This window comes from Stegodyphus dumicola, chromosome 7 (genome assembly GCF_044657685.1).
Source record: "Stegodyphus dumicola isolate Sdum_Otavi_A_Nest chromosome 7, ASM4465768v1".
In the NCBI taxonomy this organism is placed as follows: domain Eukaryota; kingdom Metazoa; phylum Arthropoda; class Arachnida; order Araneae; family Eresidae; genus Stegodyphus; species Stegodyphus dumicola.
Window position 1 is genome coordinate 141,170,113 of NC_140774.1, and position 23,771 is coordinate 141,193,883.

The 23,771-nt window shown below is 35.8% G+C and overlaps 1 protein-coding gene and 15 non-coding genes across 16 annotated transcripts in view; 1 reads left to right on the forward strand and 15 right to left on the reverse strand.

Annotated features, from left to right (window-relative positions):
• The window catches only part of LOC118195034 (menorin-like), a 248,185-nt gene that overhangs the window by 139,488 nt on the left and 84,926 nt on the right, over positions 1 to 23,771 (forward strand). The window lies entirely within an intron of this gene.
• TRNAD-GUC (transfer RNA aspartic acid (anticodon GUC)) lies at positions 245 to 316 on the reverse strand. The gene has a single exon. It is a non-coding gene; the product is annotated as a tRNA-Asp (tRNA).
• On the reverse strand, positions 326 to 398 carry TRNAF-GAA (transfer RNA phenylalanine (anticodon GAA)). The gene has a single exon. It is a non-coding gene; the product is annotated as a tRNA-Phe (tRNA).
• Positions 1,868 to 1,940, reverse strand: TRNAF-GAA (transfer RNA phenylalanine (anticodon GAA)). Its single transcript has one exon. It is a non-coding gene; the product is annotated as a tRNA-Phe (tRNA).
• TRNAD-GUC (transfer RNA aspartic acid (anticodon GUC)) lies at positions 6,295 to 6,366 on the reverse strand. The gene has a single exon. It is a non-coding gene; the product is annotated as a tRNA-Asp (tRNA).
• Positions 6,376 to 6,448, reverse strand: TRNAF-GAA (transfer RNA phenylalanine (anticodon GAA)). Its single transcript has one exon. It is a non-coding gene; the product is annotated as a tRNA-Phe (tRNA).
• On the reverse strand, positions 7,918 to 7,990 carry TRNAF-GAA (transfer RNA phenylalanine (anticodon GAA)). The gene has a single exon. It is a non-coding gene; the product is annotated as a tRNA-Phe (tRNA).
• Positions 11,421 to 11,492, reverse strand: TRNAD-GUC (transfer RNA aspartic acid (anticodon GUC)). Its single transcript has one exon. It is a non-coding gene; the product is annotated as a tRNA-Asp (tRNA).
• On the reverse strand, positions 11,502 to 11,574 carry TRNAF-GAA (transfer RNA phenylalanine (anticodon GAA)). Its single transcript has one exon. It is a non-coding gene; the product is annotated as a tRNA-Phe (tRNA).
• On the reverse strand, positions 13,044 to 13,116 carry TRNAF-GAA (transfer RNA phenylalanine (anticodon GAA)). Its single transcript has one exon. It is a non-coding gene; the product is annotated as a tRNA-Phe (tRNA).
• TRNAD-GUC (transfer RNA aspartic acid (anticodon GUC)) lies at positions 16,522 to 16,593 on the reverse strand. The gene has a single exon. It is a non-coding gene; the product is annotated as a tRNA-Asp (tRNA).
• On the reverse strand, positions 16,603 to 16,675 carry TRNAF-GAA (transfer RNA phenylalanine (anticodon GAA)). Its single transcript has one exon. It is a non-coding gene; the product is annotated as a tRNA-Phe (tRNA).
• TRNAF-GAA (transfer RNA phenylalanine (anticodon GAA)) lies at positions 18,149 to 18,221 on the reverse strand. Its single transcript has one exon. It is a non-coding gene; the product is annotated as a tRNA-Phe (tRNA).
• On the reverse strand, positions 20,672 to 20,743 carry TRNAD-GUC (transfer RNA aspartic acid (anticodon GUC)). Its single transcript has one exon. It is a non-coding gene; the product is annotated as a tRNA-Asp (tRNA).
• TRNAF-GAA (transfer RNA phenylalanine (anticodon GAA)) lies at positions 20,753 to 20,825 on the reverse strand. The gene has a single exon. It is a non-coding gene; the product is annotated as a tRNA-Phe (tRNA).
• On the reverse strand, positions 22,308 to 22,380 carry TRNAF-GAA (transfer RNA phenylalanine (anticodon GAA)). The gene has a single exon. It is a non-coding gene; the product is annotated as a tRNA-Phe (tRNA).

Here is a 23,771-nt window from a genome sequence, read left to right on the forward strand (position 1 = left end):
TTTCTGAGAATATGAAGTAAAATAATTTTCCATAATTACCGATTGTTAAATTCTTCATCGATTTTGAAGTAAAACTATTTTATTCTTACTGAAATCTTGTTTTCAAAAATTTTTCTTTCATTGCAAATTAGAAGAATTTATTTTTTTATTTATTATAATGATTTTATCACCATTTTAAATATTATGCGAGTACACAAGAGAAAAATGATGCTGTTGAAATATGTTGAAATATTTTACAAAGCATCTCCCCGGCGGGGAATCGAACCCCGGTCTCCCGCGTGACAGGCGGGGATACTCACCACTATACTACCGAGGATTATGGCTCTGCCGAAACCCGGGATCGAACCAGGGACCTTTAGATCTTCAGTCTAACGCTCTCCCAACTGAGCTATTTCGGCACATTATCAAGTCGCCTTTTTATTGAATGCTTCACATCTAGACTTTCTATTGAGAAGGTGATGTTTCAGTATTTCCATTTTTCTTTCAGCGATTATTTTTGTGAACCTGGATATTATTCAGAAATGCATATCTGGGTAAGATGTTGTTGCGGTGTTTCAGTCATTGTTTTAGTGATCATTATCCATGAATTACAGGAAATAACACAGTAACAATCATTTCCTAAAATTACTCATTTAATGGTGCTTTCAATCATTTCCTAACGTTACACAGGTATGGAACTCTTTAATTAAGTATTATTTATATTTGATGCGAAATTGGAGTCGATAGATATTAATTAAAGAATATGAAATAGTAGAGGAAAGCTACAAAAAGTGGAAAGGCAGACGACCGTGGGCGTTTAATGCAAGAGAAATTTGATTATTCGAAGAAGGTGGGACTGATACGACTTCCGATAACTAATATTCAGGAAAAGGAATGCATCAAATGAAGAAAATGACGTATATGAAACATTTCGCTATTTTTATTTACATATAGTGTAACTTTGAATACATTCTTTATCTGAAGTCGGAGAATTTCCTATACATGTCTATCTATTCAGTAGTAAAATACACATTCGTCTTATTTATTACACATTTAATAACATTCAGCTCGATAAAATGCTACGAAACAGGCACCTTGTACACTTTATACATTCTCATTCGGAACTTTCTTCAAAATGCCTTTCAAATTTTCATATATACGATGATTTCTCTGTTGCTTGCTACAACCTTCTCCGGTTATCTCAGCACTTATTTGGGAAGATCTGCATAGATTTTCTGTTCGTTTGGTGCATTTTTCAGATCGAAACGTTCACGGTTGTTTGGATAATAATATGATTGGAAAATGAAGGATATAGTATGTACTCATGATTACGTAGTAATTGTGTACTCATGAATGTGAGTAAAGCTCATAGTCCAGGGAATTTTAAAATCCACTTTGTATTATTTTACTGAAAATTAATCTAACAGGCAGTATGGTCCCCTGTTACTACAGGGAGACCGCATACACAGCGTGACGGCGTACTGGACAAGATTTTGTTGAGGCGTCCCCGTCTCCTGCTTCTCAAAGGGGGATAACGAGATGAATTTGCCCTCCGAAAAGGGTCGTAGACATATTCTATAGGGTTAAGGTGAAAATAATTTTACATAATTACTGATTGTCAAATTCTTCATCGATTTTGAAGTAAAACTATTTTATTCTTAACGAAATTTTGTTTTTAAAAATTTTACCTACGTTGCAAATTAGAAGAATATATTTGTTATTTATTATAATGACTTTATCACCGTTTTAAATATTATGTGAGTAGACAAGATGCTGTTGAAATACATTGAAATATTTTAAAAAGCATCTCCCCGGCGGGGAATCGAACCCCGGTCTGCCGCGTGACAGGCGGGGATACTCACCACTATACTACCGAGAATTATTGCTCTGCCGAAACCCGGGATCGAACCAGGGACCTTTAGATCTTCAGTCTAACGCTCTCCCAACTGAGCTATTTCGGCACATTATGAAGCCGCCTTATTATTGAATGCTTCGTATCTAGACTTTCTGTTGAGAAGATGACTGACTGGCTGGCCATTTCATGAATGAATCTCTTGGCAATCATCGACCAGCTTACTCCTATGTAGAGGAGTGTTGTTTTGCATTAATAAGGACCCAAAGCCAATGCAGGTGAAAAGTGGAATATAGGGCTGTGAACTCTCTATAACCGTTCTTGTTGTTTACGTTTACCAACTGATCCCTATGTGGATGAGCGTTGTCGCCATTAAGAGGACTCCGGCACAAACTGCGGCCCATGAAAAGTCCAACATAAGGATTTAGGATTTCCTCTCTGCACCTCAGATCAGTGAGAGAGCTTTCGTCAAGCAGATGCAGGGGTGTTCGGCGGTCCAACATAACGAATGCCCGAACCATTACACCTGTACCACTCTAATGATCTTTTCCCTGATGAGGAAGGAATGTTAAAGTTTTCCACGCTCTCTTTTGTTACAGGTACGCTGAAATAGTGTCCAGGCTGAATGTCTTCTGATGCATGGAAAACGCGGTGATTTTCCGAAGTCTACTCCAAGGCGCGTCTTGTCTGCACTATGCTAAACGCGCTCTCTTGATCGCTGCAGTGAGTAGGACGCAAAGAGCGCGTGTTCCGGCATACGCTCCTACCTCATAAAGGCGTTTGGCAACTTTAGACCATAAAACTCGTATTTCAGTGGAAGCAAACAGCTCACGTGAGAGCTGTGCACCTGAAGCAGTACTCTGTGTCCGCGCTGAAAATGCCTAATAATATACGTTATTCGTCGTTGTGGATCCCGGTCTTCTTGACACAGATATCTCGGTCTGAAACTGTTACACAAATTTCAGTCGACTCTGGCTGTTACATTGAACTCTGTAACCACCTGCTCTTGAGATGAGCCTTCCTGTAATCTACAAGCAATACTCCACCTCCTTCTGTCATCCGTATGTTTGCGGTTAGTGATTTTATTTTAAAGTCGGCGAATGTCGTGAAGAAGCCCGAGCATACAAATGGGCGAGTGTACGCTAGTGTAGTATGCGCACAAATATGGTGTCTAAGTATGATTCGTGGTCATGCATTTTGAAATATATTTTCTTGTCATTTTTCTTTATTTGTGTTTTGTAATGCCTTTATGGAGAATATATTTTGCATTGCATAATGATTCTGAACGTTCGAATATATATATATATATATATCTATGTGAAAAGTTTAATTTCCAAAATTAAACTGTTGAAATTTTATCATACTAAATATTCAGCATCTTAGTTTCTTTGTATCGCCTAATTAGTATTTATGTGTGATCGTGCGAATCTTCTGGGACATATATATTTATTCACATTATATTTACTTTTTTTCTTGTATTTAATAACTTCTCTGTCAAGAAGATGCTTAGACTAGCATCAACATTTAAAATCTAAACAAGACGAAGAATACACTTCTCTTATGTCTTGCTGATATTCGGCATAACTAATGCTTTCAAGCAAATATATTATGTTCATAAATTTGACATTTTTCTCAGCAGTCTTCATAAGATATGATCCTTTCTTATGTGTAGCGTCCTTCAGGAAATCGTCAAGATGGGTTACTGAATGAGGGTTTTTTTTTTTTTTTTCGTAAGCACTGTCTATATTTCTGCTGTTTTTACACCTGTAAAAGTAGCATAGGATTTAGTTGAGGATTATAAAATGCTTTTCATATTTAGATTGACTGAAAATGCCTAATAATATACGTTATTCGTCGTTGTGGATACCGGTCTTCTTGACACAGATATCTCGGTCTGAAACTGTTACAGAAATTTCAGTCGACTCTGGCTGTTACATTGAACTCTGTAACCACCTGCTCTTGAGATGAGCCTTCCTGTAATCTACAAGCAATACTCCACCTCCTTCTGTCATCCGTATGTTTGCGGTTAGTGATTTTATTTTAAAGTCGGCGAATGTCGTGAAGAAGCCCGAGCATACAAATGGGCGAGTGTACGCTAGTGTAGTATGCGCACAAATATGGTGTCTAAGTATGATTCGTGGTCATGCATTTTGAAATATATTTTCTTGTCATTTTTCTTTATTTGTGTTTTGTAATGCCTTTATGGAGAATATAATTTGCATTGCATAATGATTCTGAACGTTCGAATATATATATATATATATATCTATGTGAAAAGTTTAATTTCCAAAATTAAACTGTTGAAATTTTATCATACTAAATATTCAGCATCTTAGTTTCTTTGTATCGCCTAATTAGTATTTATGTGTGATCGTGCGAATCTTCTGGGACATATATATTTATTCACATTATATTTACTTTTTTTCTTGTATTTAATAACTTCTCTGTCAAGAAGATGCTTAGACTAGCATCAACATTTAAAATCTAAACAAGACGAAGAATACACTTCTCTTATGTCTTGCTGATATTCGGCATAACTAATGCTTTCAAGCAAATATATTATGTTCATAAATTTGACATTTTTCTCAGCAGTCTTCATAAGATATGATCCTTTCTTATGTGTAGCGTCCTTCAGGAAATCGTCAAGATGGGTTACTGAATGAGGGTTTTTTTTTTTTTTTCGTAAGCACTGTCTATATTTCTGCTGTTTTTACACCTGTAAAAGTAGCATAGGATTTAGTTGAGGATTATAAAATGCTTTTCATATTTAGATTGACTGAAAATGCCTAATAATATACGTTATTCGTCGTTGTGGATACCGGTCTTCTTGACACAGATATCTCGGTCTGAAACTGTTACACAAATTTCAGTCGACTCTGGCTGTTACATTGAACTCTGTAACCACCTGCTCTTGAGATGAGCCTTCCTGTAATCTACAAGCAATACTCCACCTCCTTCTGTCATCCGTATGTTTGCGGTTAGTGATTTTATTTTAAAGTCGGCGAATGTCGTGAAGAAGCCCGAGCATACAAATGGGCGAGTGTACGCTAGTGTAGTATGCGCACAAATATGGTGTCTAAGTATGATTCGTGGTCATGCATTTTGAAATATATTTTCTTGTCATTTTTCTTTATTTGTGTTTTGTAATGACTTTATGGAGAATATAATTTGCATTGCATAATGATTCTGAACGTTCGAATATATATATATATATATCTATGTGAAAAGTTTAATTTCCAAAATTAAACTGTTGAAATTTTATCATACTAAATATTCAGCATCTTAGTTTCTTTGTATCGCCTAATTAGTATTTATGTGTGATCGTGCGAATCTTCTGGGACATATATATTTATTCACATTATATTTACTTTTTTTCTTGTATTTAATAACTTCTCTGTCAAGAAGATGCTTAGACTAGCATCAACATTTAAAATCTAAACAAGACGAAGAATACACTTCTCTTATGTCTTGCTGATATTCGGCATAACTAATGCTTTCAAGCAAATATATTATGTTCATAAATTTGACATTTTTCTCAGCAGTCTTCATAAGATATGATCCTTTCTTATGTGTAACGTCCTTCAGGAAATCGTCAAGATGGGTTACTGAATGAGGTTTTTTTTTTTTTTTTCATAAGCACTGTCTATATTTCTGCTGTTTTTACACCTGTAAAAGTAGCATAGGATTTAGTTGAGGATTATAAAATGCTTTTCATATTTAGATTTTACTTTAACTTCTGTGAACGTTTTCAGCTACACAGATATGATAGTCTCTTTTGTGTAACAATGACTGCCTTTGAGATTCAAGATACAAACTGTAAAATTATATTTACACATAATGAGAGCTGATTAAACTGGCAATGCTTAACTGTAGTTGAGGGAGGTAAAAAGAACAAAACTGAAATCCCAAAACCTACGTTATTATGCAAAATCGCAAAGAAAGTTTTAGTATTAAAAGTTTTAAAATTACAAATGATTAAATTACGTTCCATTGGGAAAAGCATTTACATAATTTCGGAGAAAGGTAATGCATATGTTGGAAAAATCTTCATCTATTTTTAGCGTGATTTTATCGAAATCGGAAACAATAGCTCTTTTTAACATTTTTTTCTTTGGAGTGGGGAAAAGAAGCGTAGAAGGTCAGTTGCAGGTGAAATTTAAAGAATTTTAGTTAAAGTATCTTATATTTAGTTAAAGAAACATACCGTATTGAATTCGGTTTTCTGAGAATATGAAGTAAAATAATTTTCCATAATTACCGATTGTTAAATTCTTCATCGATTTTGAAGTAAAACTATTTTATTCTTACTGAAATCTTGTTTTCAAAAATTTTTCTTTCATTGCAAATTAGAAGAATTTATTTTTTTATTTATTATAATGATTTTATCACCATTTTAAATATTATGCGAGTACACAAGAGAAAAATGATGCTGTTGAAATATGTTGAAATATTTTACAAAGCATCTCCCCGGCGGGGAATCGAACCCCGGTCTCCCGCGTGACAGGCGGGGATACTCACCACTATACTACCGAGGATTATGGCTCTGCCGAAACCCGGGATCGAACCAGGGACCTTTAGATCTTCAGTCTAACGCTCTCCCAACTGAGCTATTTCGGCACATTATCAAGTCGCCTTTTTATTGAATGCTTCACATCTAGACTTTCTATTGAGAAGGTGATGTTTCAGTATTTCCATTTTTCTTTCAGCGATTATTTTTGTGAACCTGGATATTATTCAGAAATGCATATCTGGGTAAGATGTTGTTGCGGTGTTTCAGTCATTGTTTTAGTGATCATTATCCATGAATTACAGGAAATAACACAGTAACAATCATTTCCTAAAATTACTCATTTAATGGTGCTTTCAATCATTTCCTAACGTTACACAGGTATGGAACTCTTTAATTAAGTATTATTTATATTTGATGCGAAATTGGAGTCGATAGATATTAATTAAAGAATATGAAATAGTAGAGGAAAGCTACAAAAAGTGGAAAGGCAGACGACCGTGGGCGTTTAATGCAAGAGAAATTTGATTATTCGAAGAAGGTGGGACTGATACGACTTCCGATAACTAATATTCAGGAAAAGGAATGCATCAAATGAAGAAAATGACGTATATGAAACATTTCGCTATTTTTATTTACATATAGTGTAACTTTGAATACATTCTTTATCTGAAGTCGGAGAATTTCCTATACATGTCTATCTATTCAGTAGTAAAATACACATTCGTCTTATTTATTACACATTTAATAACATTCAGCTCGATAAAATGCTACGAAACAGGCACCTTGTACACTTTATACATTCTCATTCGGAACTTTCTTCAAAATGCCTTTCAAATTTTCATATATACGATGATTTCTCTGTTGCTTGCTACAACCTTCTCCGGTTATCTCAGCACTTATTTGGGAAGATCTGCATAGATTTTCTGTTCGTTTGGTGCATTTTTCAGATCGAAACGTTCACGGTTGTTTGGATAATAATATGATTGGAAAATGAAGGATATAGTATGTACTCATGATTACGTAGTAATTGTGTACTCATGAATGTGAGTAAAGCTCATAGTCCAGGGAATTTTAAAATCCACTTTGTATTATTTTACTGAAAATTAATCTAACAGGCAGTATGGTCCCCTGTTACTACAGGGAGACCGCATACACAGCGTGACGGCGTACTGGACAAGATTTTGTTGAGGCGTCCCCGTCTCCTGCTTCTCAAAGGGGGATAACGAGATGAATTTGCCCTCCGAAAAGGGTCGTAGACATATTCTATAGGGTTAAGGTGAAAATAATTTTACATAATTACTGATTGTCAAATTCTTCATCGATTTTGAAGTAAAACTATTTTATTCTTAACGAAATTTTGTTTTTAAAAATTTTACCTACGTTGCAAATTAGAAGAATATATTTGTTATTTATTATAATGACTTTATCACCGTTTTAAATATTATGTGAGTAGACAAGATGCTGTTGAAATACATTGAAATATTTTAAAAAGCATCTCCCCGGCGGGGAATCGAACCCCGGTCTGCCGCGTGACAGGCGGGGATACTCACCACTATACTACCGAGAATTATTGCTCTGCCGAAACCCGGGATCGAACCAGGGACCTTTAGATCTTCAGTCTAACGCTCTCCCAACTGAGCTATTTCGGCACATTATGAAGCCGCCTTATTATTGAATGCTTCGTATCTAGACTTTCTGTTGAGAAGATGACTGACTGGCTGGCCATTTCATGAATGAATCTCTTGGCAATCATCGACCAGCTTACTCCTATGTAGAGGAGTGTTGTTTTGCATTAATAAGGACCCAAAGCCAATGCAGGTGAAAAGTGGAATATAGGGCTGTGAACTCTCTATAACCGTTCTTGTTGTTTACGTTTACCAACTGATCCCTATGTGGATGAGCGTTGTCGCCATTAAGAGGACTCCGGCACAAACTGCGGCCCATGAAAAGTCCAACATAAGGATTTAGGATTTCCTCTCTGCACCTCAGATCAGTGAGAGAGCTTTCGTCAAGCAGATGCAGGGGTGTTCGGCGGTCCAACATAACGAATGCCCGAACCATTACACCTGTACCACTCTAATGATCTTTTCCCTGATGAGGAAGGAATGTTAAAGTTTTCCACGCTCTCTTTTGTTACAGGTACGCTGAAATAGTGTCCAGGCTGAATGTCTTCTGATGCATGGAAAACGCGGTGATTTTCCGAAGTCTACTCCAAGGCGCGTCTTGTCTGCACTATGCTAAACGCGCTCTCTTGATCGCTGCAGTGAGTAGGACGCAAAGAGCGCGTGTTCCGGCATACGCTCCTACCTCATAAAGGCGTTTGGCAACTTTAGACCATAAAACTCGTATTTCAGTGGAAGCAAACAGCTCACGTGAGAGCTGTGCACCTGAAGCAGTACTCTGTGTCCGCGCTGAAAATGCCTAATAATATACGTTATTCGTCGTTGTGGATCCCGGTCTTCTTGACACAGATATCTCGGTCTGAAACTGTTACACAAATTTCAGTCGACTCTGGCTGTTACATTGAACTCTGTAACCACCTGCTCTTGAGATGAGCCTTCCTGTAATCTACAAGCAATACTCCACCTCCTTCTGTCATCCGTATGTTTGCGGTTAGTGATTTTATTTTAAAGTCGGCGAATGTCGTGAAGAAGCCCGAGCATACAAATGGGCGAGTGTACGCTAGTGTAGTATGCGCACAAATATGGTGTCTAAGTATGATTCGTGGTCATGCATTTTGAAATATATTTTCTTGTCATTTTTCTTTATTTGTGTTTTGTAATGCCTTTATGGAGAATATATTTTGCATTGCATAATGATTCTGAACGTTCGAATATATATATATATATATATCTATGTGAAAAGTTTAATTTCCAAAATTAAACTGTTGAAATTTTATCATACTAAATATTCAGCATCTTAGTTTCTTTGTATCGCCTAATTAGTATTTATGTGTGATCGTGCGAATCTTCTGGGACATATATATTTATTCACATTATATTTACTTTTTTTCTTGTATTTAATAACTTCTCTGTCAAGAAGATGCTTAGACTAGCATCAACATTTAAAATCTAAACAAGACGAAGAATACACTTCTCTTATGTCTTGCTGATATTCGGCATAACTAATGCTTTCAAGCAAATATATTATGTTCATAAATTTGACATTTTTCTCAGCAGTCTTCATAAGATATGATCCTTTCTTATGTGTAGCGTCCTTCAGGAAATCGTCAAGATGGGTTACTAAATGAGGGTTTTTTTTTTTTTTTTTTTTTTTTTTTTTTTTTTTTTTTCGTAAGCACTGTCTATATTTCTGCTGTTTTTACACCTGTAAAAGTAGCATAGGATTTAGTTGAGGATTATAAAATGCTTTTCATATTTAGATTGACTGAAAATGCCAAATAATATACGTTATTCGTCGTTGTGGATCCCGGTCTTCTTGAGACAGATATCTCGGTCTGAAACTGTTACACAAATTTCAGTCGACTCTGGCTGTTACATTGAACTCTGTAACCACCTGCTCTTGAGATGAGCCTTCCTGTAATCTACAAGCAATACTCCACCTCCTTCTGTCATCCGTATGTTTGCGGTTAGTGATTTTATTTTAAAGTCGGCGAATGTCGTGAAGAAGCCCGAGCATACAAATGGGCGAGTGTACGCTAGTGTAGTATGCGCACAAATATGGTGTCTAAGTATGATTCGTGGTCATGCATTTTGAAATATATTTTCTTGTCATTTTTCTTTATTTGTGTTTTGTAATGCCTTTATGGAGAATATAATTTGCATTGCATAATGATTCTGAACGTTCGAATATATATATATATATATATCTATGTGAAAAGTTTAATTTCCAAAATTAAACTGTTGAAATTTTATCATACTAAATATTCAGCATCTTAGTTTCTTTGTATCGCCTAATTAGTATTTATGTGTGATCGTGCGAATCTTCTGGGACATATATATTTATTCACATTATATTTACTTTTTTTCTTGTATTTAATAACTTCTCTGTCAAGAAGATGCTTAGACTAGCATCAACATTTAAAATCTAAACAAGACGAAGAATACACTTCTCTTATGTCTTGCTGATATTCGGCATAACTAATGCTTTCAAGCAAATATATTATGTTCATAAATTTGACATTTTTCTCAGCAGTCTTCATAAGATATGATCCTTTCTTATGTGTAGCGTCCTTCAGGAAATCGTCAAGATGGGTTACTGAATGAGGGTTTTTTTTTTTTTTTTTTCGTAAGCACTGTCTATATTTCTGCTGTTTTTACACCTGTAAAAGTAGCATAGGATTTAGTTGAGGATTATAAAATGCTTTTCATATTTAGATTTTACTTTAACTTCTGTGAACGTTTTCAGCTACACAGATATGATAGTCTCTTTTGTGTAACAATGACTGCCTTTGAGATTCAAGATACAAACTGTAAAATTATATTTACACATAATGAGAGCTGATTAAACTGGCAATGCTTAACTGTAGTTGAGGGAGGTAAAAAGAACAAAACTGAAATCCCAAAACCTACGTTATTATGCAAAATCGCAAAGAAAGTTTTAGTATTAAAAGTTTTAAAATTACAAATGATTAAATTACGTTCCATTGGGAAAAGCATTTACATAATTTCGGAGAAAGGTAATGCATATGTTGGAAAAATCTTCATCTATTTTTAGCGTGATTTTATCGAAATCGGAAACAATAGTTCTTTTTAACATTTTTTTCTTTGGAGTGGGGAAAAGAAGCGTAGAAGGTCAGTTGCAGGTGAAATTTAAAGAATTTTAGTTAAAGTATCTTATATTTAGTTAAAGAAACATACCGTATTGAATTCGGTTTTCTGAGAATATGAAGTAAAATAATTTTCCATAATTACCGATTGTTAAATTCTTCATCGATTTTGAAGTAAAACTATTTTATTCTTACTGAAATCTTGTTTTCAAAAATTTTTCTTTCATTGCAAATTAAAAGAATTTATTTTTTTATTTATTATAATGATTTTATCACCATTTTAAATATTATGCGAGTACACAAGAGAAAAATGATGCTGTTGAAATATGTTGAAATATTTTACAAAGCATCTCCCCGGCGGGGAATCGAACCCCGGTCTCCCGCGTGACAGGCGGGGATACTCACCACTATACTACCGAGGATTATGGCTCTGCCGAAACCCGGGATCGAACCAGGGACCTTTAGATCTTCAGTCTAACGCTCTCTCAACTGAGCTATTTCGGCACATTATCAAGTCGCCTTTTTATTGAATGCTTCACATCTAGACTTTCTATTGAGAAGGTGATGTTTCAGTATTTCCATTTTTCTTTCAGCGATTATTTTTGTGAACCTGGATATTATTCAGAAATGCATATCTGGGTAAGATGTTGTTGCGGTGTTTCAGTCACTGTTTTAGTGATCATTATCCATGAATTACAGGAAATAACACAGTAACAATCATTTCCTAAAATTACTCATTTAATGGTGCTTTCAATCATTTCCTAACGTTACACAGGTATGGAACTCTTTAATTAAGTATTATTTATATTTGATGCGAAATTGGAGTCGATAGATATTAATTAAAGAATATGAAATAGTAGAGGAAAGCTACAAAAAGTGGAAAGGCAGACGACCGTGGGCGTTTAATGCAAGAGAAATTTGATTATTCGAAGAAGGTGGGACTGATACGACTTCCGATAACTAATATTCAGGAAAAGGAATGCATCAAATGAAGAAAATGACGTATATGAAACATTTCGCTATTTTTATTTACATATAGTGTAACTTTGAATACATTCTTTATCTGAAGTCGGAGAATTTCCTATACATGTCTATCTATTCAGTAGTAAAATACACATTCGTCTTATTTATTACACATTTAATAACATTCAGCTCGATAAAATGCTACGAAACAGGCACCTTGTACACTTTATACATTCTCATTCGGAACTTTCTTCAAAATGCCTTTCAAATTTTCATATATACGATGATTTCTCTGTTGCTTGCTACAACCTTCTCCGGTTATCTCAGCACTTATTTGGGAAGATCTGCATAGATTTTCTGTTCGTTTGGTGCATTTTTCAGATCGAAACGTTCACGGTTGTTTGGATAATAATATGATTGGAAAATGAAGGATATAGTATGTACTCATGATTACGTAGTAATTGTGTACTCATGAATGTGAGTAAAGCTCATAGTCCAGGGAATTTTAAAATCCACTTTGTATTATTTTACTGAAAATTAATCTAACAGGCAGTATGGTCCCCTGTTACTACAGGGAGACCGCATACACAGCGTGACGGCGTACTGGACAAGATTTTGTTGAGGCGTCCCCGTCTCCTGCTTCTCAAAGGGGGATAACGAGATGAATTTGCCCTCCGAAAAGCGTCGTAGACATATTCTATAGGGTTAAGGTGAAAATAATTTTACATAATTACTGATTGTCAAATTCTTCATCGATTTTGAAGTAAAACTATTTTATTCTTAACGAAATTTTGTTTTTAAAAATTTTACCTACGTTGCAAATTAGAAGAATATATTTGTTATTTATTATAATGACTTTATCACCGTTTTAAATATTATGTGAGTAGACAAGATGCTGTTGAAATACATTGAAATATTTTAAAAAGCATCTCCCCGGCGGGGAATCGAACCCCGGTCTGCCGCGTGACAGGCGGGGATACTCACCACTATACTACCGAGAATTATTGCTCTGCCGAAACCCGGGATCGAACCAGGGACCTTTAGATCTTCAGTCTAACGCTCTCCCAACTGAGCTATTTCGGCACATTATGAAGCCGCCTTATTATTGAATGCTTCGTATCTAGACTTTCTGTTGAGAAGATGACTGACTGGCTGGCCATTTCATGAATGAATCTCTTGGCAATCATCGACCAGCTTACTCCTATGTAGAGGAGTGTTGTTTTGCATTAATAAGGACCCAAAGCCAATGCAGGTGAAAAGTGGAATATAAGGCTGTGAACTCTCTATAACCGTTCTTGTTGTTTACGTTTACCAACTGATCCCTATGTGGATGAGCGTTGTCGCCATTAAGAGGACTCCGGCACAAACTGCGGCCCATGAAAAGTCCAACATAAGGATTTAGGATTTCCTCTCTGCACCTCAGATCAGTGAGAGAGCTTTCGTCAAGCAGATGCAGGGGTGTTCGGCGGTCCAACATAACGAATGCCCGAACCATTACACCTGTACCACTCTAATGATCTTTTCCCTGATGAGGAAGGAATGTTAAAGTTTTCCACGCTCTCTTTTGTTACAGGTACGCTGAAATAGTGTCCAGGCTGAATGTCTTCTGATGCATGGAAAACGCGGTGATTTTCCGAAGTCTACTCCAAGGCGCGTGTTGTCTGCACTATGCTAAACGCGCTCTCTTGATCGCTGCAGTGAGTAGGACGCAAAGAGCGCGTGTTCCGGCATACGCTCCTACCTCATAAAGGCGTTTGGCAACTTTAGACCATAAAACTCGTATTTCAGTGGAAGCAAACAGCTCACGTGAGAGCTGTGCACCTGAAGCAGTACTCTGTGTCCGCGCTGAAAATGCCTAATAATATACGTTATTCGTCGTTGTGGATCCCGGTCTTCTTGACACAGATATCTCGGTCTGAAACTGTTACACAAATTTCAGTCGACTCTGGCTGTTACATTGAACTCTGTAACCACCTGCTCTTGAGATGAGCCTTCCTGTAATCTACAAGCAATACTCCACCTCCTTCTGTCATCCGTATGTTTGCGGTTAGTGATTTTATTTTAAAGTCGGCGAATGTCGTGAAGAAGCCCGAGCATACAAATGGGCGAGTGTACGCTAGTGTAGTATGCGCACAAATATGGTGTCTAAGTATGATTCGTGGTCATGCATTTTGAAATATATTTTCTTGTCATTTTTCTTTATTTGTGTTTTGTAATGCCTTTATGGAGAATATATTTTGCATTGCATAATGATTCTGAATGTTCGAATATATATATATATATATATCTGTGTGAAAAGTTTAATTTCCAAAATTAAACTGTTGAAATTTTATCATACTAAATATTCAGCATCTTAGTTTCTTTGTATCGCCTAATTAGTATTTATGTGTGATCGTGCGAATCTTCTGGGACATATATATTTATTCACATTATATTTACTTTTTTTCTTGTATTTAATAACTTCTCTGTCAAGAAGATGCTTAGACTAGCATCAACATTTAAAATCTAAACAAGACGAAGAATACACTTCTCTTATGTCTTGCTGATATTCGGCATAACTAATGCTTTCAAGCAAATATATTATGTTCATAAATTTGACATTTTTCTCAGCAGTCTTCGTAAGATATGATCCTTTCTTATGTGTAGCGTCCTTCAGGAAATCGTCAAGATGGGTTACTGAATGAGGGTTTTTTTTTTTTTTTTTTTCGTAAGCACTGTCTATATTTCTGCTGTTTTTACAGCTGTAAAAGTAGCATAGGATTTAGTTGAGGATTATAAAATGCTTTTCATATTTAGATTGACTGAAAATGCCTAATAATATACGTTATTCGTCGTTGTGGATCCCGGTCTTCTTGACACAGATATCTCGGTCTGAAACTGTTACACAAATTTCAGTCGACTCTGGCTGTTACATTGAACTCTGTAACCACCTGCTCTTGAGATGAGCCTTCCTGTAATCTACAAGCAATACTCCACCTCCTTCTGTCATCCGTATGTTTGCGGTTAGTGATTTTATTTTAAAGTCGGCGAATGTCGTGAAGAAGCCCGAGCATACAAATGGGCGAGTGTACGCTAGTGTAGTATGCGCACAAATATGGTGTCTAAGTATGACTCGTGGTCATGCATTTTGAAATATATTTTCTTGTCATTTTTCTTTATTTGTGTTTTGTAATGCCTTTATGGAGAATATATTTTGCATTGCATAATGATTCTGAACGTTCGAAGATATATATATATATATCTATGTGAAAAGTTTAATTTCCAAAATTAAACTGTTGAAATTTTATCATACTAAATATTCAGCATCTTAGTTTCTTTGTATCGCCTAATTAGTATTTATGTGTGATCGTGCGAATCTTCTGGGACATATATATTTATTCACATTATATTTACTTTTTTTCTTGTATTTAATAACTTCTCTGTCAAGAAGATGCTTAGACTAGCATCAACATTTAAAATCTAAACAAGACGAAGAATACACTTCTCTTATGTCTTGCTGATATTCGGCATAACTAATGCTTTTAAGCAAATATATTATGTTCATAAATTTGACATTTTTCTCAGCAGTCTTCATAAGATATGATCCTTTCTTATGTGTAGCGTCCTTCAGGAAATCGTCAAGATGGGTTACTGAATGAGGGTTTTTTTTTTTTTTTCATAAGCACTGTCTATATTTCTGCTGTTTTTACACCTGTAAAAGTAGCATAGGATTTAGTTGAGGATTATAAAATGCTTTTCATATTTAGATTTTACTTTAACTTCTGTGAACGTTTTCAGCTACACAGATATGATAGTCTCTTTTGTGTAACAATGACTGCCTTTGAGATTCAAGATACAAACTGTAAAATTATATTTACACATAATGAGAGCTGATTAAACTGGCAATGCTTAACTGTAGTTGAGGGAGGTAAAAAGAACAAAACTGAAATCCCAAAACCTACGTTATTATGCAAAATCGCAAAGAAAGTTTTAGTATTAAAAGTTTTAAAATTACAAATGATTAAATTACGTTCCATTGGGAAAAGCATTTACATGATTTCGGAGAAAGGTAATGCATATGTTGGAAAAATCTTCATCTATTTTTAGCGTGATTTTATCGAAATCGGAAACAATAGCTCTTTTTAACATTTTTTTCTTTGGAGTGGGGAAAAGAAGCGTAGAAGGTCAGTTGCAGGTGAAATTTAAAGAATTTTAGTTAAAGTATCTTATATTTAGTTAAAGAAACATACCGTATTGAATTCGGTTTTCTGAGAATATGAAGTAAAATAATTTTCCATAATTACCGATTGTTAAATTCTTCATCGATTTTGAAGTAAAACTATTTTATTCTTACTGAAATCTTGTTTTCAAAAATTTTTCTTTCATTGCAAATTAGAAGAATTTATTTTTTTATTTATTATAATGATTTTATCACCATTTTAAATATTATGCGAGTACACAAGAGAAAAATGATGCTGTTGAAATACGTTGAAATATTTTACAAAGCATCTCCCCGGCGGGGAATCGAACCCCGGTCTCCCGCGTGACAGGCGGGGATACTCACCACTATACTACCGAGGATTATGGCTCTGCCGAAACCCGGGATCGAACCAGGGACCTTTCGATCTTCAGTCTAACGCTCTCCCAACTGCGCTATTTCGGCACATTATCAAGTCGCCTTTTTATTGAATGCTTCACATCTAGACTTTCTATTGAGAAGGTGATGTTTCAGTATTTCCATTTTTCTTTCAGCGATTATTTTTGTGAACCTGGATATTATTCAGAAATGCATATCTGGGTAAGATGTTGTTGCGGTGTTTCAGTCACTGTTTTAGTGATCATTATCCATGAATTACAGGAAATAACACAGTAACAATCATTTCCTAAAATTACTCATTTAATGGTGCTTTCAATCATTTCCTAACGTTACACAGGTATGGAACTCTTTAATTAAGTATTATTTATATTTGATGCGAAATTGGAGTCGATAGATATTAATTAAAGAATATGAAATAGTAGATAGAGGAAAGCTACAAAAAGTGGAAAGGCAGACGACCGTGGGCGTTTAATGCAAGAGAAATTTGATTATTCGAAGAAGGTGGGACTGATACGACTTCCGATAACTAATATTCAGGAAAAGGAATGCATCAAATGAAGAAAATGACGTATATGAAACATTTCGCTATTTTTATTTACATATAGTGTAACTTTGAATACATTCTTTATCTGAAGTCGGAGAATTTCCTATACATGTCTATCTATTCAGTAGTAAAATACACATTCGTCTTATTTATTACACATTTAATAACATTCAGCTCGATAAAATGCTACGAAACAGGCACCTTGTACACTTTGTATATTCTCATTCCGAACTTTCTTCAAAATGCCTTTCAAATTTTCATATATACGATGATTTCTCTGTTGCTTGCTACAACCTTCTCCGGTTATCTCAGCACTTATTTGGGAAGATCTGCATAGATTTTCTGTTCGTTTGGTGCATTTTTCAGATCGAAACGTTCACGGTTGTTTGGATAATAATATGATTGGAAAATGAAGGATATAGTATGTACTCATGATTACGTAGTAATTGTGTACTCATGAATGTGAGTAAAGCTCATAGTCCAGGGAATTTTAAAATCCTCTTTGTATTATTTTACTGAAAATTAATCTAACAGGCAGTATGGTCCCCTGTTACTACAGGGAGACCGCATACACAGCGTGACGGCGTACTGGACAAGATTTTGTTGAGGCGTCCCCGTCTCCTGCTTCTCAAAGGGGGATAACGAGATGAATTTGCCCTCCGAAAAACGTCGTAGACATATTCTATAGGGTTAAGGTGAAAATAATTTTACATAATTACTGATTGTCAAATTCTTCATCGATTTTGAAGTAAAACTATTTTATTCTTAACGAAATTTTGTTTTTAAAAATTTTACCTACGTTGCAAATTAGAAGAATATATTTGTTATTTATTATAATGACTTTATCACCGTTTTAAATATTATGTGAGTAGACAAGATGCTGTTGAAATACATTGAAATATTTTAAAAAGCATCTCCCCGGCGGGGAATCGCACCCCGGTCTGCCGCGTGACAGGCGGGGATACTCACCACTATACTACCGAGAATTATGGCTCTGCCGAAACCCGGGATCGAACCAGGGACCTTTAGATCTTCAGTCTAACGCTCTCCCAACTGAGCTATTTCGGCACATTATGAAGCCGCCTTATTATTGAATGCTTCGTATCTAGACTTTCTATTGAGAAGATGACTGAATGTCTGGCCATTTCATGAATGAATCTCTTGGCAATCATCGACCAGCTTACTCCTATGTAGAGGAGTGTTGTTTTGCATTAATAAGGACCCAAAGCCAATGCAGGTGAAAAGTGGAATATAGGGCTGTGAGCTCTCTATAACCGTTCTTGTTGTTTACGTTTACCAACTGATCCCTATGTGGATGAGCGTTGTCGCCATTAAGAGGACTCCGGCACAAACTGCGGCCCATGAAAAGTCCAACATAAGGATTTAGGATTTCCTCTCTGCACCTCAGATCAGTGAGAGAGCTTTCGTCAAGCAGATGCAGAGGTGTTCGGCGGTCCAACATAACGAATGCCCGAACCATTACACCTGTACCACTCTAATGATCTTTTCCCTGATGAGGAAGGAATGTTAAAGTTTTCCACGCTCTCTTTTGTTACAGGTACGCTGAAATAGTGTCCAGGCTGAATGTCTTCTGATGCATGGAAAACGCGGTGATTTTCCGAAGTCTACTCCAAGGCGCATGTTGTCTGCACTATGCTAAACGCGCTCTCTTGATTGCTGCAGTGAGTAGGACGCAAAGAGCGCGTGTTCCGGCATACGCTCCTACCTCATAAAGGCGTTTGGCAACTTTAGACCATAAAACTCGTATTTCAGTGGAAGCAAACAGCTCACGTGAGAGCTGTGCACCTGAAGCAGTACTCTGTGTCCGCGCTGAAAATGCCTAATAATATACGTTATTCGTCGTTGTGGATCCCGGTCTTCTTGACACAGATATCTCGGTCTGAAACTGTTACACAAATTTCAGTCGACTCTGGCTGTTACATTGAACTCTGTAACCACCTGCTCTTGAGATGAGCCTTCCTGTAATCTACAAGCAATACTCCACCTCCTTCTGTCATCCGTATGTTTGCGGTTAGTGATTTTATTTTAAAGTCGGCGAATGTCGTGAAGAAGCCCGAGCATACAAATGGGCGAGTGTACGCTAGTGTAGTATGCGCACAAATATGGTGTCTAAGTATGATTCGTGGTCATGCATTTTGAAATATATTTTCTTGTCATTTTTCTTTATTTGTGTTTTGTAATGCCTTTATGGAGAATATATTTTGCATTGCATAATGATTCTGAACGTTCGAATATATATATATATATATATATCTATGTGAAATGTTTAATTTCCAAAATTAAACTGTTGAAATTTTATCATACTAAATATTCAGCATCTTAGTTTCTTTGTATCGCCTAATTAGTATTTATGTGTGATCGTGCGAATCATCTGGGACATATATATTTATTCACATTATATTTACTTTTTTTCTTGTATTTAATAGCTTCTCTGTCAAGAAGATGCTTAGACTAGCATCAACATTTAAAATCTAAAAAAGACGAAGAATACACTTCTCTTATGTCTTGCTGATATTCGGCATAACTAATGCTTTCAAGCAAATATATTATGTTCATAAATTTGACATTTTTCTCAGCAGTCTTCATAAGATATGATCCTTTCTTATGTGTAGCGTCCTTCAGGAAATCGTCAAGATGGGTTACTGAATGAGGGTTTTTTTTTTTTCGTAAGCACTGTCTATATTTCTGCTGTTTTTACACCTGTAAAAGTAGCATAGGATTTAGTTGAGGATTATAAAATGCTTTTCATATTTAGATTTTACTTTAACTTCTGTGAACGTTTTCAGCTACACAGATATGATAGTCTCTTTTGTGTAACAATGACTGCCTTTGAGATTCAAGATACAAACTGTAAAATTATATTTACACATAATGAGAGCTGATTAAACTGGCAATGCTTAACTGTAGTTGAGGGAGGTAAAAAGAACAAAACTGAAATCCCAAAACCTACGTTATTATGCAAAATCGCAAAGAAAGTTTTAGTATTAAAAGTTTTAAAATTACAAATGATTAAATTACGTTCCATTGGGAAAAGCATTTACATCATTTCGGAGAAAGGTAATGCATATGTTGGAAAAATCTTCATCTATTTTTAGCGTGATTTTATCGAAATCGGAAACAATAGCTCTTTTTAACATTTTTTTCTTTGGAGTGGGGAAAAGAAGCGTAGAAGGTCAGTTGCAGGTGAAATTTAAAGAATTTTAGTTAAAGTATCTTATATTTAGTTAAAGAAACATACCGTATTGAATTCGGTTTTCTGAGAATATGAAGTAAAATAATTTTCCATAATTACCGATTGTTAAATTCTTCATCGATTTTGAAGTAAAACTATTTTATTCTTACTGAAATCTTGTTTTCAAAAATTTTTCTTTCATTGCAAATTAGAAGAATTTATTTTTTTATTTATTATAATGATTTTATCACCATTTTAAATATTATGCGGGTACACAAGAGAAAAATGATGCTGTTGAAATATGTTGAAATATTTTACAAAGCATCTCCCCGGCGGGGAATCGAACCCCGGTCTCCCGCGTGACAGGCGGGGATACTCACCACTATACTACCGAGGATTATGGCTCTGCCGAAACCCGGGATCGAACCAGGGACCTTTAGATCTTCAGTCTAACGCTCTCCCAACTGAGCTATTTCGGCACATTATCAAGTCGCCTTTTTATTGAATGCTTCACATCTAGACTTTCTATTGAGAAGGTGATGTTTCAGTATTTCCATTTTTCTTTCAGCGATTATTTTTGTGAACCTGGATATTATTCATAAATGCATATCTGGGTAAGATGTTGTTGCGGTGTTTCAGTCACTGTTTTAGTGATCATTATCCATGAATTACAGGAAATAACACAGTAACAATCATTTCCTAAAATTACTCATTTAATGGTGCTTTCAATCATTTCCTAACGTTACACAGGTATGGAACTCTTTAATTAAGTATTATTTATATTTGATGCGAAATTGGAGTCGATAGATATTAATTAAAGAATATGAAATAGTAGATAGAGGAAAGCTACAAAAAGTGGAAAGGCAGACGACCGTGGGCGTTTAATGCAAGAGAAATTTGATTATTCGAAGAAGGTGGGACTGATACGACTTCCGATAACTAATATTCAGGAAAAGGAATGCATCAAATGAAGAAAATGACGTATATGAAACATTTCGCTATTTTTATTTACATATAGTGTAACTTTGAATACATTCTTTATCTGAAGTCGGAGAATTTCCTATACATGTCTATCTATTCAGTAGTAAAATACACATTCGTCTTATTTATTACACATTTAATAACATTCAGCTCGATAAAATGCTACGAAACAGGCACCTTGTACACTTTGTATATTCTCATTCGGAACTTTCTTCAAAATGCCTTTCAAATTTTCATATATACGATGATTTCTCTGTTGCTTGCTACAACCTTCTCCGGTTATCTCAGCACTTATTTGGGAAGATCTGCATAGATTTACTGTTCGTTTGGTGCATTTTTCAGATCGAAACGTTCACGGTTGTTTGGATAATAATATGATTGGAAAATGAAGGATATAGTATGTACTCATGATTACGTAGTAATTGTGTACTCATGAATGTGAGTAATGCTCATAGTCCAGGGAATTTTAAAATCCTCTTTGTATTATTTTACTGAAAATTAATCTAACAGGCAGTATGGTCCCCTGTTACTACAGGGAGACCGCATACACAGCGTGACGGCGTACTGGACAAGATTTTGTTGAGGCGTCCCCGTCTCCTGCTTCTCAAAGGGGGATAACGAGATGAATTTGCCCTCCGAAAAGCGTCGTAGACATATTCTATAGGGTTAAGGTGAAAATAATTTTACATAATTACTGATTGTCAAATTCTTCATCGATTTTGAAGTAAAACTATTTTATTCTTAACGAAATTTTGTTTTTAAAAATTTTACCTACGTTGCAAATTAGAAGAATATATTTGTTATTTATTATAATGACTTTATCACCGTTTTAAATATTATGTGAGTAGACAAGAGAAACATGATGCTGTTGAAATACATTGAAATATTTTAAAAAGCATCTCCCCGGCGGGGAATCGAACCCCGGTGTGCCGCGTGACAGGCGGGGATACTCACCACTATACTACCGAGAATTATGGCTCTGCCGAAACCCGGGATCGAACCAGGGACCTTTAGATCTTCAGTCTAACGCACTCCCAACTGAGCTATTTCGGCACATTATGAAGCCGCCTTATTATTGAATGCTTCGTATCTAGACTTTCTATTGAGAAGATGACTGACTGGCTGGCCATTTCATGAATGAATCTCTTGGCAATCATCGACCAGCTTACTCCTATGTAGAGGAGTGTTGTTTTGCATTAATAAGGACCCAAAGCCAATGCAGGTGAAAAGTGGAATATAGGGCTGTGAGCTCTCTATAACCGTTCTTGTTGTTTACGTTTACCAACTGATCCCTATGTGGATGAGCGTTGTCGCCATTAAGAGGACTCCGGCACAAACTGCGGCCCATGAAAAGTCCAACATAAGGATTTAGGATTTCCTCTCTGCACCTCAGATCAGTGAGAGAGCTTTCGTCAAGCAGATGCAGAGGTGTTCGGCGGTCCAACATAACGAATGCCCGAACCATTACACCTGTACCACTCTAATGATCTTTTCCCTGATGAGGAAGGAATGTTAAAGTTTTCCACGCTCTCTTTTGTTACAGGTACGCTGAAATAGTGTCCAGGCTAAATGTCTTCTGATGCATGGAAAACGCGGTGATTTTCCGAAGTCTACTCCAAGGCGCATGTTGTCTGCACTATGCTAAACGCGCTCTCTTGATTGCTGCAGTGAGTAGGACGCAAAGAGCGCGTGTTCCGGCATACGCTCCTACCTCATAAAGGCGTTTGGCAACTTTAGACCATAAAACTCGTATTTCAGTGGAAGCAAACAGCTCACGTGAGAGCTGTGCACCTGAAGCAGTACTCTGTGTCCGCGCTGAAAATGCCTAATAATATACGTTATTCGTCGTTGTGGATCCCGGTCTTCTTGACACAGATATCTCGGTCTGAAACTGTTACACAAATTTCAGTCGACTCTGGCTGTTACATTGAACTCTGTAACCACCTGCTCTTGAGATGAGCCTTCCTGTAATCTACAAGCAATACTCCACCTCCTTCTGTCATCCGTATGTTTGCGGTTAGTGATTTTATTTTAAAGTCGGCGAATGTCGTGAAGAAGCCCGAGCATACAAATGGGCGAGTGTACGCTAGTGTAGTATGCGCACAAATATGGTGTCTAAGTATGATTCGTGGTCATGCATTTTGAAATATATTTTCTTGTCATTTTTCTTTATTTGTGTTTTGTAATGCCTTTATGGAGAATATATTTTGCATTGCATAATGATTCTGAACGTTCGAATATATATATATATATATATATCTATGTGAAAAGTTTAATTTCCAAAATTAAACTGTTGAAATTTTATCATACTAAATATTCAGCATCTTAGTTTCTTTGTATCGCCTAATTAGTATTTATGTGTGATCGTGCGAATCATCTGGGACATATATATTTATTCACATTATATTTACTTTTTTTCTTGTATTTAATAGCTTCTCTGTCAA